Genomic DNA, 15,006 nt, shown 5'->3' with positions numbered 1-15,006 from the left:
GGGAAGCTTTCTTCAGTGAAAACAGCTCAATTGTGAAACAGCTCAGCTGTGGAATATCAGGGCTTTGAGGTGAGGGAGCCCTGCAGGGAGATGGACCTGGTGTTGCAGTTCTAGCCAGGGAAATGCAGTCTTTGGTGAAACCAAAAGCGTGCTCCCAGAGGGGAGCTGAGAGGAGAAATGTTCCTTCCTCAGGGCCCCAGTTGGTCCATTCTGATGCTAACGAGGACTCCAAATCCTCATTTTGATTGGTCCAAAAAGCACTGTTCTGATTGGTTGAAATGGAGCCACTCTGGTCACTGAAGATGCAAATGAGAATATAGCTACTGAGCTCCAATTGGATAGGAAAATTCTCAGTCCTATTGGTTGATGTACAATTCCAGAAATGCCTTTATAAGTGTCACTCTAATTGCAAGAACACAGTGTAGGGAGGCAGTTCACTGAAGCCTGGCATGCATGAGAGTCTCCTGTCTAGAAGTGACTTCTAGGCTCTGTTTTTAAATTTGAGCCCAATTAGCCACTAGGAGCCACTTTCAACAAGTAACTTCATTCTTCTGTGGACAGTTTTCAAAATATTAGTTATAAATGGCTTGCTCAGGGTAAAGTACTAATTAAACCTCTGAGTCTGTCTGAATCACAATTTTATTTTTATTTATTTATTTTTTGTTGTTGTTAAAGAAACAACTACGTTCAAATTACCGTTGTAAATTTAAATTTCCATTTTAAATTCATTTGCAATAGAGCAAGATTTTGGTGCAAGTCCTCTAAAAAGAAGAGCAAGAAAGGAAAATGAGGGAAAGAGGAAAGGTTGTTTTCGGTGAGAAAACTATTCTCGTTTTTGATTTAGAGTTGAAGAACTAAGAAATCTAGCAGAGGACCACAGAGAAGACTCATACTGTCTCTATTTCTATGATAGTTTATTAATCCTGAATTTCTCATTTGAAAGATTCTTAGAAATTTTTGGCGCACTCCCATTCAATGCATGACTGTTCTTTTTATTCATGATAGATCCCATAGATATGAACAAATAATATAAGGATATTATTAACAACTTCATGCCAATTGAATTAAAAAACCTACATAAAATGGATAAATTCTTTCAAAAACATAACTTCAAAACTGACACTAGAAATTTAAAAAATCTAAATAGCTTTATATTTATTAAATGTGCTTAATTTGTATTTAAAATCTAGAAATGTCTCTGGGGCCAGATGATTTCACTCTTGAATTCTATCAAACATTAAAAAGAAATAATACCAGCCATACAAAAACTCTTTCCAAAAAACAAAGATGAAACACTTCTCAAGTTGTTTTATGAATCCACTATAACCCTGATACTAACACCTCAATATATGCAGAAAAAGCATTTGACAAAATTCAATATCCTCTCCCAATTAAATCTCTCAGCAAACCTGATTAAAAGAACTACAAAAACTTACGGCTAATGTCGTAGTTAATGGTGAAATATTAAGCCATTTCTCACTAAGTTTGAGAAGAAGTCAGTTTTATTAAAAACTGAAGTGCGAAAAAGAAATAAAAGGCAGAGGGATTGGAAAGGAAAAACAAACAGTCAGTTTTTGAAGACTTGATTGAGCATATGGAAACCTTATGGGAATCTATAAAACACTACTAGATCTTAAGAGAATTTATCAAGGGTGCACAATATAAGGTTAGTTTACGGCCATGCCACCCCGAACAAGCCTGATCCCATCTGATCTCAGAAGCTAAGCAAGGTCTGGCCTGGTTAGTACTTGGATGGGAGACCACCTAGGAAGACCAGGTGCTGTAGGCATAAAAAAAATAAAAATATTAAAAAAAAATAAGGGATTATAAACTTACAAGATCCTTGCAATCTGTGTAGTCAACCAAGGGTTTCCTCACCTAAAAAAAAAAAATTATATATATATACATACATATATATACACACACAAATATATATGTATATATATACAGTTAATATACAAAAATTAATTGTATTTCTATATATTAGTAACAAATAATTGGGAACAAAAAATTAATATACCATTTACAATGACATCAAAAAACATCAACTATCTATCTAGGAAGAAATTTAGCAAAATATGAGTTAAGACTTCTACACTGAAAATAATGAAACAGTTCTGAAATTAAAGAAGACCTAAAAAAATGGAGAGGTATGCTATTTTCATGGAATAGAGGCCTTAATTTATTAATATATTCATTCCCTAAATAAAACTGATTGGGAGTCCAGAAATGAACCTCTGTATGAATAATTTATTTTCAACCAAAATGCCAAGTCAATTCAATGGAGAAAGGAAAGTCTTTTTAACAAAGGGAAATGGGACAACTGTATATTTTTTTTAAAAAAAAATATGAACCCCAATCCCAGCCTACTCCATACATAAAATTAATATGAGATACATCACAGATCTAACATAAAAGCTAAAACTATAAAGCTTCCGGAGGGGAAAGGAGAGGAAAAAGCAGTCTTAGGGCTCTCAAACATTTCTTAGATAAGACAGCAAAAATATTAACTGCTAAAGAAGAAAGAAATAATTTTGACTTATCAATACTTCTACTCTTCAGAGATAAAAGGCAAGCCACAGACTGGGAGAAAATATTCACAATGCATACAGATGACAAATGTCTTGAATCCCAACATGAAAAGAATTCATACAACTCAATAACAAGCAAACCAACCCAGTTTTCAAAATGGTCAATGTCTTAACCAGAGAAAAAATCCAAATGGCTAATAAGTACATGAAACTCTATTCCAAATGATGCATTATCAAGGAAATGCTACAAAAAAAACCACAATAATAATACAATTTTAGAACACTGATAATTACAAGAGTTGACAAGAATGTGGAACAATCAGAAGCTCATGCACAGATGATGGGAGGGTAAAATGGTGCAACCACCACTGAAAACCAGATTGTGGCTTATAAAAATTATAAATTCATTGCTTCTAGATCCAACAAATTCCATTCTAGGTAGAAACATCTACAAAATAGCTTTCATAGAAATGTTCATAGTAGCTTTGTTCATAATAGCCAAGAACTGGAAGCAACCAAATTTCCATTGGTAGGTGAATAGAAAAGCAAATTGAGGTATAGCTACACAATGAAATATTATTCAGCAATAAATTACAACGAATTGTTGATACATGCAATAAAATGGATAAATCTCACAATTATCACGCTAGCAGAAAAAGTCAGGAAAAAAGAGCACACATTACGTATCCCTTTTGTATGAACTTCTAAATTAGACAAGACTGATATATGGTGACAGAAATCAGATCATAGTTAGCTGGAGTGGCAGTGACTGCACAAGGTCCTGCGCTTTCATGGGGGATTCTTGCTCCCTATGAAATGAGTTCTGAATGAGAGACTTTCAGCTGGTGTGACAGGCCAAGGGAAAGACATCTAAGGGGAGGCACTAGGAAAGTGAAATCTGTTTACCACCCTCCAAAAAGATTATTCCCATATTTAAGAACTCCAAGTTTCCCTTCCTTCCTCTCTTTCTTCCTTCCCCATTTCTTTCTTTTCTTTTTTATCCAACCGAAACCTGTGGGAAATGCTGGTATCCTCTTGAGCCGAAACCTTTTAAAATTTTTTTAATCTGATTTCAGAGAGGCATCTGTTGATCCCTTCATTGTCTGTGATGGAGCAAAATCTCAGACCCATAATTATCTCTTCTCCTGGCAGGCCTTAAGATGAAACACACAGGAAGACCTGAGTGGATTCTTCTCAGATGCCACCTCTTAGCACTGGGCTTTGCGAGCCTGTTATTTGGGGCACTGTAGAAGGTAAGGCCCTATCCCGCCAAGGATCAATGGGAAAATAAGCAGTTGCTCGTGAATAGACTGCGGTCTCCTACAGTTGTCAGGCCTCCATGGTAATGGCTATTTATCCCCACTTAATTGCTACGTAGGATCCCCCTCATTCTGTACTGGCTGGCACTTCCCACCACCGCCACCCGGCCAAACTCAGGTCAGCCTGCAGAAGTGTGGTATGACTGCCTGACGGCTCCTTCAAAGAGACTGAGCGATGCCCTGGTGACCTTGGCCAGGATGATAGTGGTGCTACCTACACTGACTCTCTGCTGATGATCCCAGTGCCTGCGGGAGTGGTGCTGGCTCAATCCTGGGATCTGCTCACTTGGATGCTCAGCATCTAGGCAATTTGTGGGGAGGCCTGAGAAGCAGGCAGTTCTCCTTAACAGCAAACAGAATGAAGCTGAAAAGGTAATCTGTGTTCTTGGAGATTGGGAGAGCCCAGAGAACCTTGGAAAAAGGAAACCTGAAGCCCATCTACACTTGGGATTCTTGTTGTGTGGTAGGATTAATGGCTACTCTTTTTTTTTTTTTTTTTTAAGAATTTTTTAAAAAGAAACATTTTAGCACATAAACAAAAATCCTACCCAAAATATTATAATCCAAATAAACCAAGTGTTATATAATAAACATATTATTTCAGGAACAAATTTGATAAATGTAAACTAACTTGAACTTGGAAAATCAAATGCTACAGTTCATAATTTCATCCAGTTTAAATAAAAGCTTAAGATTCAAAAAGGTCTTTGTTCACTTGTTTGGCTACCTCTCGGAGAACTACATAATCACATAACTTGCCATTTTAACTTTGGGAATCACTGTGACTTGGCAGTGTTAGGCAAACAAGTTTCATTCTTGTTCCCACTTAGATTAAGTGGCCGGTCTGCCTGGAGTCTAGTGTTAGAAAGATGGTGAGAGTCTCTCTGGGTTTGGCAGAAAAGAGGGCTAGGATCTATCGGTGAGGTGTACTGGGCAGGTAATAGTGTCCAGACCCTGTATCTGCTAAACCGGGTAAGATCGCCTGCACTGAAGATAATAAAAACCTTTCTCAAATTCTTCTTGGGAAAAAATCCTTGTAGCCCAATTCTGCACCCCAGAAAGTGGATATCAAAACAACAAACTCTAAACTCTCATTGGTTAAGCTGTTCTCCAGTATTTCTGAGTAGATCTGGTCCAGCTCAGGAGTAAATGGGGGAACTCTATTGCAGAGCTATGTACTTCAACTCCTAAAAAAAATTTTGCCCCTTTGGGTAAAGTCCTCTGTGAAAGTTTTATCTCGTAGGTCAAAAAGGGCTTTAATTACTCATAATTTCCCTTTAATTCAACAAATATATTTATCTGCTTACCAGGTAAAAGGAACTATGGTTAGTCCTATAAGAAATAAAAATTTAAAGTCTAAAGCATAGTGCCAAAACTACTTAATGGGGAAAGAATAGTCTTTCTAACTAATGGAGCTAGGACAACTGAATATTCACATGCAAATAAACAACTTTGGACCTCTATTCACACTGTATACAAAAATTTACTCAAAATGGATTAAAGACCTAAATGTAAGAGCTAAAACTATAAAACTCTTAGAAGAAAGCATAGGTATAATTCCTCATGACCTTGAATCAGGCAATGATTTCTTTGATATGACACCAAAAGCTCAAACAACAAAAGAAAAGGTAGATAAGTTAGAGTTTACCAAAATTAAAAAAGTTTTGGACTTCAAAGGATATCATCAAGAAAAGATGACTCACAGAATGGGAGAAAATATTTGCACATTATATATCTGATAATGGTCTAATATCCAGGGTATATAAAGAACAAATACAGCTCAACAGTAAAAAGACAAAAACATAATTTTAAAAGGTTTATAAACATTTCTCCAAAGAAAATATACAAATGGCCTAATAGCACATAAAAAGATGCTCACATTATTAGTCATTAGGAAAATGCAAATCAAAACCACATGATATACCACGTCATATCTACTAGGATGACTATAATCAAGGAGGTGGACAATAACAAGTGTTGACAAGGATGTGGGAAAATTGGAACCCTCAAACATCGCTGGTAGGAATGTAAAATAGTGCAGCCACTTTGAAAAAGTCTAGTAGTTTCTCAAAAAGTTAAATACAAAATTACAATATGACCCAGCAATTCTACTCCAAAGTACATACTCAAGAGAACTGAAAATGTATGCCCACACAAAAACTTGGGCATAAATATTCATAGCCGCATTATTTATAATAGCCAAAGAGTAGAAACAACCCAAACATCCATCAACTGATGAACAGATAAATAAAATGTAGTGTATCTAAGTCATAGTCCTCACTCTCAAATAGCTGACACTCTTTAGATTCAAATATGTAAACACTATCTAATTAGCAATACTGTATGTTTTTATTTTCTGTGATGGCCACAAATCACATTACTTTTGATAATCGATTCATGACCTCCTAAAAATAAAAGTATATATCAGCCTAGAAAATATATGTATTAACTTTTCCAATTTTAATTAGTTAGAATGTAGCATTTTACAATAACATTTCTTTCTAAACAACAAAGAAAATAATAATTATATCAGTGGACCTAGCTTCACCTTCCTTTGTTGGTGTCTGAAGTGACTTTAAGACTTAAGTATAACAAGAAAGACTTTCATGTTTCTATTTGCTCATTAATTCTGCAAAACTCTATTAGTTATTATTATTTTCTGGGCTCTGGGAAGAGATTGTTAGTTCCCTCGAGAAGTTTACTTAAGAAGTTCAATGTCTAAGGTAAAAGGAAAACCTGTGAACCAGCTTTGGCTCATTCATGGGGCAAGGTTTTTACACGCAGGTATATGTAAGGGGCCCAAAATGAGCTCAGCATTTGTCTGCGCACTTTCTCCAACAGTATGTGTTGTTACTAAATGTTATCAACTGACAGCACAATCTCGACTTCTACAAAATATTACATATTTTTAACTAATTGGCAATATATACAAATCAGGAGGTTTCAAATAAAAATAAAAATATATAGCTTCTTTTAAAAATTTGGCATTGTTGGCCCCATGATCTGGCATATAACTCTCAAGTGGGTTGAATAGTCTGGCTCTTACTTGCCAGGTACAAAAATGGGCAAGGACCTCCATAATTGTCTAGGATCAATGAGCTGGGTAATGAGCTCAAAGGCTTCATATACTATTCTATTTTGTATTTTTAAATGTTCATAATAAAAAGTTAAAAGCAAACAAAAAATGGGAGACATGTATTCTCCAGTTGGCCACAACCCCACCCACACTGTTCTACCGTAATTGAGGCAGAATGTTAGCTACCATTCACTGGGCTTGAGCTACTCTTTTTCTTAGTAGTAGTAGTAGTAGTATTAAAAGTTAACTGAACTATTTCTCACACCTCATCTTTCTCATCTTTGCAAGGCCCCTCTAGCGTTTGAATACAGTCTCTGAGAAAAGTCTTAAGCAAAGGGCACAGCCTGGCCCAAAGAACGCTTTCTTTAAGTATGATTTCCTCGCGGTCCTGGGTTGAGGCTTTGTGGCTGTTCCTCCGGGGTAGTGGATGAGATTGGCAGGGCGACCGCGGGAGCCTCAAGTTTCTGAAAACCTGAAAAAACAGTAATGTTTCTTAACGGTCGCCGCCTAAGGTACGTAGTGTCCGTGAATTTTCTGCCAAGGGTAATTCTGTATATCGATGGGGAAGAGGGTCATATCAGGAAGCATAATGACCCTAAAGCGTCTGGAGAGCGCGGCAGCCAGGAGTGCGCCTGGAAGAAGCAGGCCCGGGACACCGCTCTGTGATGCTCCTGAAAACGTCCACCCGGTCTAGCGGAAAGTGGGCACGATTTTCAGGGTAGTAAAGTGCCCCTGTATTTTACTTCTAGATTGTCAGAGTGTTGAGTTTTATCACAAGCAGGGATGAATTTAGGCTGGAAGCTTCTTAGTTCTTGAGCAGATTTCCAAAGTTTTTCTGTTAATGTGGATGAAGCTATAACAGTATGACCGCCATAGTCTTTCCTAAAATTGTTTTAACCAGACTGAATAACCTAGTATTGTGTTTTCCTGTGACCAGTTTTATTGAGGCCTTTGTAATTAAGAACAGCATCTGTTTCTTAACCAAAATTGACTCTGTAGCTTAGAAATAGTTTCCACTGGTGAGAATTCAAATGTAAGGTGATGTTCTGAATTATTTTGTGTGTGTGTGTGTGTGTGTGTGTGTGTGTGTGTGTTGGTATTTTCTGTCATTTACTTAAGTTACCAAATCATTTCAGACTTTCAGACCTTCTCCAGTGTATCGTGGCATATAATTTACTGCATTAATAGTTCCAGACTTACTAGGAGAATGTTTTAGGAGACGATTACAGTGACTTTTTTCCAAGTTATTTCATTTTTGATAATAAATAATGAGGTAAAATGAACTTTACCAACTTTGGCATTTTGTTCTGTTAATTAGGTCTAAAAGACTACTTTTCTCATTGTTAGTCTTTGAGTAATTGAGAGAAATGTGTGCTGTACTCGTCTGATTCCTAAAACTAATGTGTTCAAGGCCCAAAGTAAGTCAGATAACTAAACAGTTACACATAGATACAAGCAGGTTATTATTTTCCTCAAGCTTTTCCTACCATCATATCCATTTATAGCTCTGATTATTTTTTTCAGTGATTTTGGGGGAATTTATATTTGGAAAAGCAGTGACTATTGGAGTACAGATTTAAGAAAACTGGTGAAGAGGAAAATTAAAAGCAAGGTTGGTATTGCTAACTAGAAGTTTTTCAGTTGCATTTTAAGGAAGTTCAACAAATGGCACTTATTAATCGGTAATTGATTTTTTTCATATTTTATTAGACTTAACCAATCAGACCTTCTGATCAATGGTGTTAACCAGAATGGTATAATTTATCTCCAAGCAAATAAACTTTATTTTCATGTATACAACCATTTTTGTTTCTCTAAATATTGAAAATAAATAAGGACCTCCATTTCTAGTTCTGTCTGTGGTGGTGGAGGGGGGATTGTTTATTTGTGTGTTTTGGTAGATTCTCCTAGAAGTATAGGTCTTCTGAGATGGGAACATTTAGAATCAGTCTAGATCAAGATTTCTCAACCTCTGCACTATTAACACTTTTAGCCATATAATTCCTTATTCTGCAGTACTGCTGTGCAATGTAGTATGTTCAGCAGCATCCTTGGCTTCTACTGATAAAGGCCAGCAGCAACCCCTTCTTCCCCGACAGTGATAACCAAAAATATCTTATTACAGATGTCCCCTGGGAAGCAAAATTGTTCCATATTGAAAACCACTGGTCAGCCTTGATTCCTGTTCTTGCCTCCATCAGGAAGACCTATTTACCATACTTCTGAAGTATATTCCAAATCGCACTTCATACCTCTACCACTCCCAAGTTACCACCGCCTTAATCCAGAACCATTAGAGTAATATTCTAGAGGTTTTTCTGCTTCCACCCTTACATCTCTACAATTTACTTTTAAAAATTAAGAAATTATGTAAAGTGTATATTACATACGTGAAGTCTCAGAGGTAACAACTACGCATGTATCCACTCTCTAGAAATGTTCTCCAAGGAATAAACTGTTATTAGTACTTCTGCAGCTCAAGGTGCTGCTACCTGACTGTATTATAGTTCTTTCATTTTGTGGCTGCTTGAACAATTTCTTTAAAATGTAAATCAGATCATCTCACCATATCTTTTACTTTAAATCCTATCCCCTGGAGTCAGTGACCTAAGGGCTCCTTTAACCAGGTCAATCTCTCTATACACATTTCCCTCTCTACACTCCTCCCTCTCATTCCATTTCCAGCTATTTGTCTACCTTGCTGTCCAAGATCTTTCCTACCTCTAGAATTTTATACCTGCTTTTTCCTCTGCCTGGATGCCTTTATAGACCTTCACATGGGTGGTTTGTCCTCATTCAGGCCTCAGTTCAGATGTAATGTCACCTCCTTAGACCATCTCTCACCTCTGGTTGTGCCATTCTGCAATCATTCTAACCCATTACCATGTTCCCTTTATAGCATTCATCTAAAATTCTATTCTGTGTTTACTTATTTATTCTCTGTTCCATTAGAATGTAAACAGGAGAGCAAGGACCTTATCTAACTCTACCATTGACCAGACCCTAACACAGAGTCTTAGCATTCTAGATATTTGTTGAATGAATGAATATTGAAAACATCTGCCTCAATATTTTAGTTGGTTTTGTGACATTGGGCACATGACTTAGTCTCTGTGTATCAGATATCTATCTACATTATGATCATGACCTGCCTTGCTATCTTCAGATACTGTAAAGTGTTATGCAAATAAAATTGGTATTATTAAACATATAATTTGGCTTTTGATATATAATTATTGGGAAATGCTATGTTGAAAATTTGGGATTTTGAAAGCATCTGTCTCAAAAAACTGGCCTCTACTCAGTTTAGATTTTAGCTAATTCTATAGCATGTAGTCCAATAACTTACAGTAAAGCTAATATGTAATACTTCAGCATATAATATAAAATGAAACTGCAGAATATACATATAATATATATGGTTTCATAATTTACATTAAATTGGTCCTATACTTATTCCAAATGTGTTTCCAAAGCTGTGTCAACAGCTACCTCCAAAACTCATTTTACATGTTGCTTCAAAACCAAAATATCTAAAATAAATTAATATACTTAAAATAAATACATATATATATATATATATATATGAATTTAATGCCTTATGGGTATCACTTGTCAATTCTCCCCAGTCCTCACCTCCCATTATATTATTATCTGGCCTAATAAATGTTTATGTTCTTTATTTTGTCCCTCTAAGACAAGAGGGACAAGGATTGTATTCAGTATTGATGCTAGCATGCACATGGGCACTGCTAATCTTCCAGGCTCTTGAAATCCTGTCTGTCCATCATCCCCTTCCCATTGTGAAGATGACTGTACATTCTATTTAGTGGATTTGTGTGTGCGCGCGCATGTCTGCGTGTATGTGTGTGTATATGTGTGTGCATACATGCGCACACACACAACAGTTTTCTATTTTGGGAGTTTAGAATAGCTTTCTATCTTTCCTAATTTTTTCATTAAATAATTCTGTGTTATGCTTATTATTGTCATTAACATCGTCTGTCTCTATGTCTAATTGTTATTCAGTGTCCAACAAAAGCAGATAACTTATTCTGTGACCAAATATAGTTTATATTCAAATAAATGGAGATAGTAAATATTCACATTGAAGAATTCACAAGCTTCCTAGCAGAGAAAAAAAATGCAACCCAAAATAGGTTTAAAGCATTATTATAATGCTATTAAATTGATTATAAAAATTAAAAGAGTAATATTCTGTAATTATAAAAAAGCAGGTACACTCACATATTACTTGGTAGATGCAAATTGGTTGGATAAGTAACTTGAAATATTAAGAGCTGTGGTCACATAATTCTATTTAGGAAATACACTCCCAAGGAAATAAATAAAAAAATAAAAGATACAAACATATTCCTACTAGTGCCGTTTATAAGGCAGAGAAAAAGGTCAAACAAACCCCAATGACAAAAATAATTGAATCAACTAAGAAAAGTCTTTTTTATTAACAAGATGGAAAAGTATAAATTTTTCAAATGACAATTATGTAGATTATGATCACTATATAATGAGCATGTGGGAGATAGGATAAGTGGAAAAAACAAAATGAAATAGGGAATAGGTACACACTACTTTCATATAAATAAAAGACTACGTGTAATCAAAAATCGGAAGAGAACATACAGAGTTGCAAAGATTTGGGTTTGAAGTTCATATACGGCACAAGCAAACCATTTTAAAGGGAAAGGTGGAATTGGGTTCGTGAGGTAGATAAACACGTTTGATGGCATTTTCATCATACGTTGGATGAGGGGACAATAAGACAGAATATGTATAGGGAAAAGTATTCATAAGCATGGAGGTGTGCAGAGGGGTTTTAGGGAACATGGGTATTCCCAAAACGTCCAAAAGCTGATAGTCACTGTTATTTATACAGACCAGGCTTGAGCTTTGTTGGTGGATTGAATTTCTTAAGGCATATTTGGAGAATTGATGAAAAGTTGGAAGGGAGCCCCATGCTGGATCTCACATAGGGAATAGATGGTGTGTTGATTCAGGCCGAGCCTTGTAATGCTGCCTCTCAAGCCAGGCTGGAGAAAGGCTTGATCCTTGCTGTGATATTTCAGACAGTGAATTACTTGGCTTTTGTCAAACATGAGATCGCTGCTCTGGTGTGTCCTTGGGAATGCCAACTCTGTAAACATCAGATCTATTTTTTTCTAGTCAACACAACTGAACCCATACTAAATGGGTTGTTAGTGACCTTGTGGGATGGTATACCATACCATACAATATGGCATAAGAAGAGTAGTTTTCAGGATTCTCCAACCACTAGTAACAGAAATATGATAGTAATGTTTTCAAAGAAGAAGGGTTAGGAGACAGAAGAAAGAAATAAAAGATTCATTTTATTATTTAACCATTAATTAATCTTTTTAAACAAATAAGTACTACTGGTTAATTTTGATAATTTTCCCAGGATAAAACATAAACGTGGAGATCCACTCTCAAGAATGTTCTCATTGAAACATGGTAATCAGTTTGATTTTTCTATTGGAGCAATGCAAGGCAGATGAATATCCTAACTATACATCATCTCCCTTCAAAATCAATTCAATCTCATGGAGGAGGACCTATTACTATTCCCATTTTCAAGGAGAGAAAACTGAAGCTTAGAAAATGTTACTGCCCAGTGTCATGGCTTTCAGTGAGAGCTACAGATTTTAAACCCTGCTCTGTCTGCTTTTCGTTAATGCAAGAGTAGTTTCTGCCACAGACATGAGGCAACAGTGAATTCTGCCACTGGCAGGTGAATGCTGAAAAGAGGTCTCAGAAAACTACAGAGAAGAGGTGACATTTCAACTGTGCCCTGGATAAGTTGCAGTGTGTCAATAAGACTAAAGGGATGGGTGGTTTAAGTAGAGGGAATGGCCTGGGCGAAGGCAGTGGAATATAGGGTTTGGCTGGGAAGTGGTAATGTACAAAGAGTGAGCAGGTTTGGTTTGGAACAACAGATTTTGTTACAGAAAAACTTGCTGAACACCCACAATCTCCTCTCTGTAGTACATGACTACTGGTACCCAGACCAACCAAAGATAAAAATAATATAAACGAATACGCTAAAGCTTGAACCATAGCACCCTCATCATGTAAAACAACTACGAAATCTCTTTATTTGTACTTTAATTATTCCCATGTGTATTTCTAATCAAGCCAACCCACTTGTAAACAGACTTCTCAGAAACAGCGAATGGTGCTGCCACAATTTCCGCAGTGCGTAACCTGCATGGCTGCTCCTGTCCATTCTGATTGCAGTTAGTGTTATGTGTGGAGGTTGAATACCTTTGCTGGCTCTGCGATGCTTTGCTGTAAAATTTCTGGAGTTCCCTAATGTCTCTAGGAAATACAAGGAAATACAAGGAAATCTACCACTTCTCAGGACAATCTGAAGCTATCCTACCACACTTTAAGTAGGCTGCTATGCTATCAATTATTTAATTCATAAAGTAATTTGTTTCATAAACATTATTTGAGTAATAGCTACAGTCATGTGCCACATAATGACATTTTGGTCATCAACAGACTGCATGGTGGTCTCATAAGATTATAATGGAGCTGAACAATTCCTGTCACCTAGTGACATCATAGCCATCCTAACATTGTGGTGCAATGCATTACTCACGTGTTTGTGGTGATGCTGATATAAACAAACCTACTGCACTGCCAATTGTAATAAAGTGCATAACTTGGTGCAGCTACTATGGAAAACAGTATGGAGATTTTTCAAAAAAAATACAGCTATCTTATGACCCAGCAATACCACTTCTGGTTATTTATCCAAAGAAAATAAAAGCATTAATTAAAGAAAATATAGGCACCCCTGTGTTCACTGCAGTATTATTTACGATAGCCAAGCTATGGAAGTAACTTAGGTATACATCAATAGATAAATGGATAAAAAAGAGCTTGTACATATACACAATGGAATATAACTTGGCCATAAAAAAATGGAATCTCATCACTTGCAACAACATGGATGGACATAGAGGGTATTATGCTAAGTAAGTCAGAAAGAGAAAGACAAAAACCAAATGATTTCACTTATAAGCAGAATCTAAAACCAAAACAAAACAAATGAGCAAACAAAACAAAATATAAACAGACCCACAGATACAGAGAACAAGCTGATGGTTGCTAAAGGGAAGGGGTTGGGGAGCTGGATGAAGAGGAAAAATAATTTTTAAACTAATTAATTAATAACATTTTAAAAATCTAGTTAGGTTTCCTCTTTCACGAGGGACACACCATGATGGGCTGCGTTTGCACCAAGACTGTGAAGGAGGCGGCCTGGGTCATCATCGAGAAGTGCCTCTGCCTGTACCTGGGCAACAACTTCCACACCAACAAGAAGGTGTGTGAGGCAATTGCCATCGTTCCCAGCAGGAAGCTCTGCACAAGGTAGAGAGCTCTGTCACATGTCTGATGAGGCAGGTTCTGAGAGGCCCTGTGAGAGTTATCTCCATCGAGCTGCAGGAAGAGGAGAAAGGAGAGGTAATTCTGTTCTTAAGGTCTCAGCCCGAGGTCAGCGGATCACTGAAGTTGGTCATGACACTAAGGAAATGCTGAAGTCCTTGAACTTTGCAGTCCAACTGCATGTCACTCAGCCTACAGTTAAGATGTATTTCAAAACACTATGTGGAATCATTTAAATCTTTCTGTTGTGCTATAATATTTTCAATAAACCAGGGACAACCTTAAAAAAAAAAAAGATTAGTTAACATCCATCACCATACATAAGAAAAAAAATTGTTACTTCATACTTTTGCTAAAACTATATTTTTAAAAATATAGCATACAATTATGAACAGTATATAATATTTGATAAAGATAATAAATGATTGTTATTGGTTTATGTATTTACTATTATATATTATACTCTTGATCATTATTTTAGAGTGTACTTTTTTACTTATCAGAAAACAAAGTTTGCTGTAAAACAGTATGCCATGTTATGCCTGCAGCAGCCTCTCACATCTCATGTTTACTGTGTCTCTCGATTGCATCATTTTCTCTAGTGCTTGATTTAATCTCATGTTGTTTTGTGCTGTAACATGCTGTA

General features: G+C 36.3%; 2 pseudogenes; both read left to right on the top strand.

Moving 5' to 3' along the window:
* Nucleotides 1–1,670: 1,670 nt before the first annotated feature.
* LOC118605778 lies at nt 1,671–1,789 on the top strand (annotated as a pseudogene).
* A 12,407-nt stretch (nt 1,790–14,196) lies between these two features.
* LOC118604967 lies at nt 14,197–14,596 on the top strand (annotated as a pseudogene).
* Nucleotides 14,597–15,006: the final 410 nt, after the last annotated feature.

The sequence above is a fragment of the Rousettus aegyptiacus genome, unplaced genomic scaffold, assembly GCF_014176215.1.
Source record: "Rousettus aegyptiacus isolate mRouAeg1 unplaced genomic scaffold, mRouAeg1.p scaffold_m13_p_7, whole genome shotgun sequence".
Lineage (NCBI taxonomy): Eukaryota > Metazoa > Chordata > Mammalia > Chiroptera > Pteropodidae > Rousettus > Rousettus aegyptiacus.
Note: the sequence above shows the minus strand (reverse complement) of the source record. Positions and strands in the feature narration are given on the sequence as shown.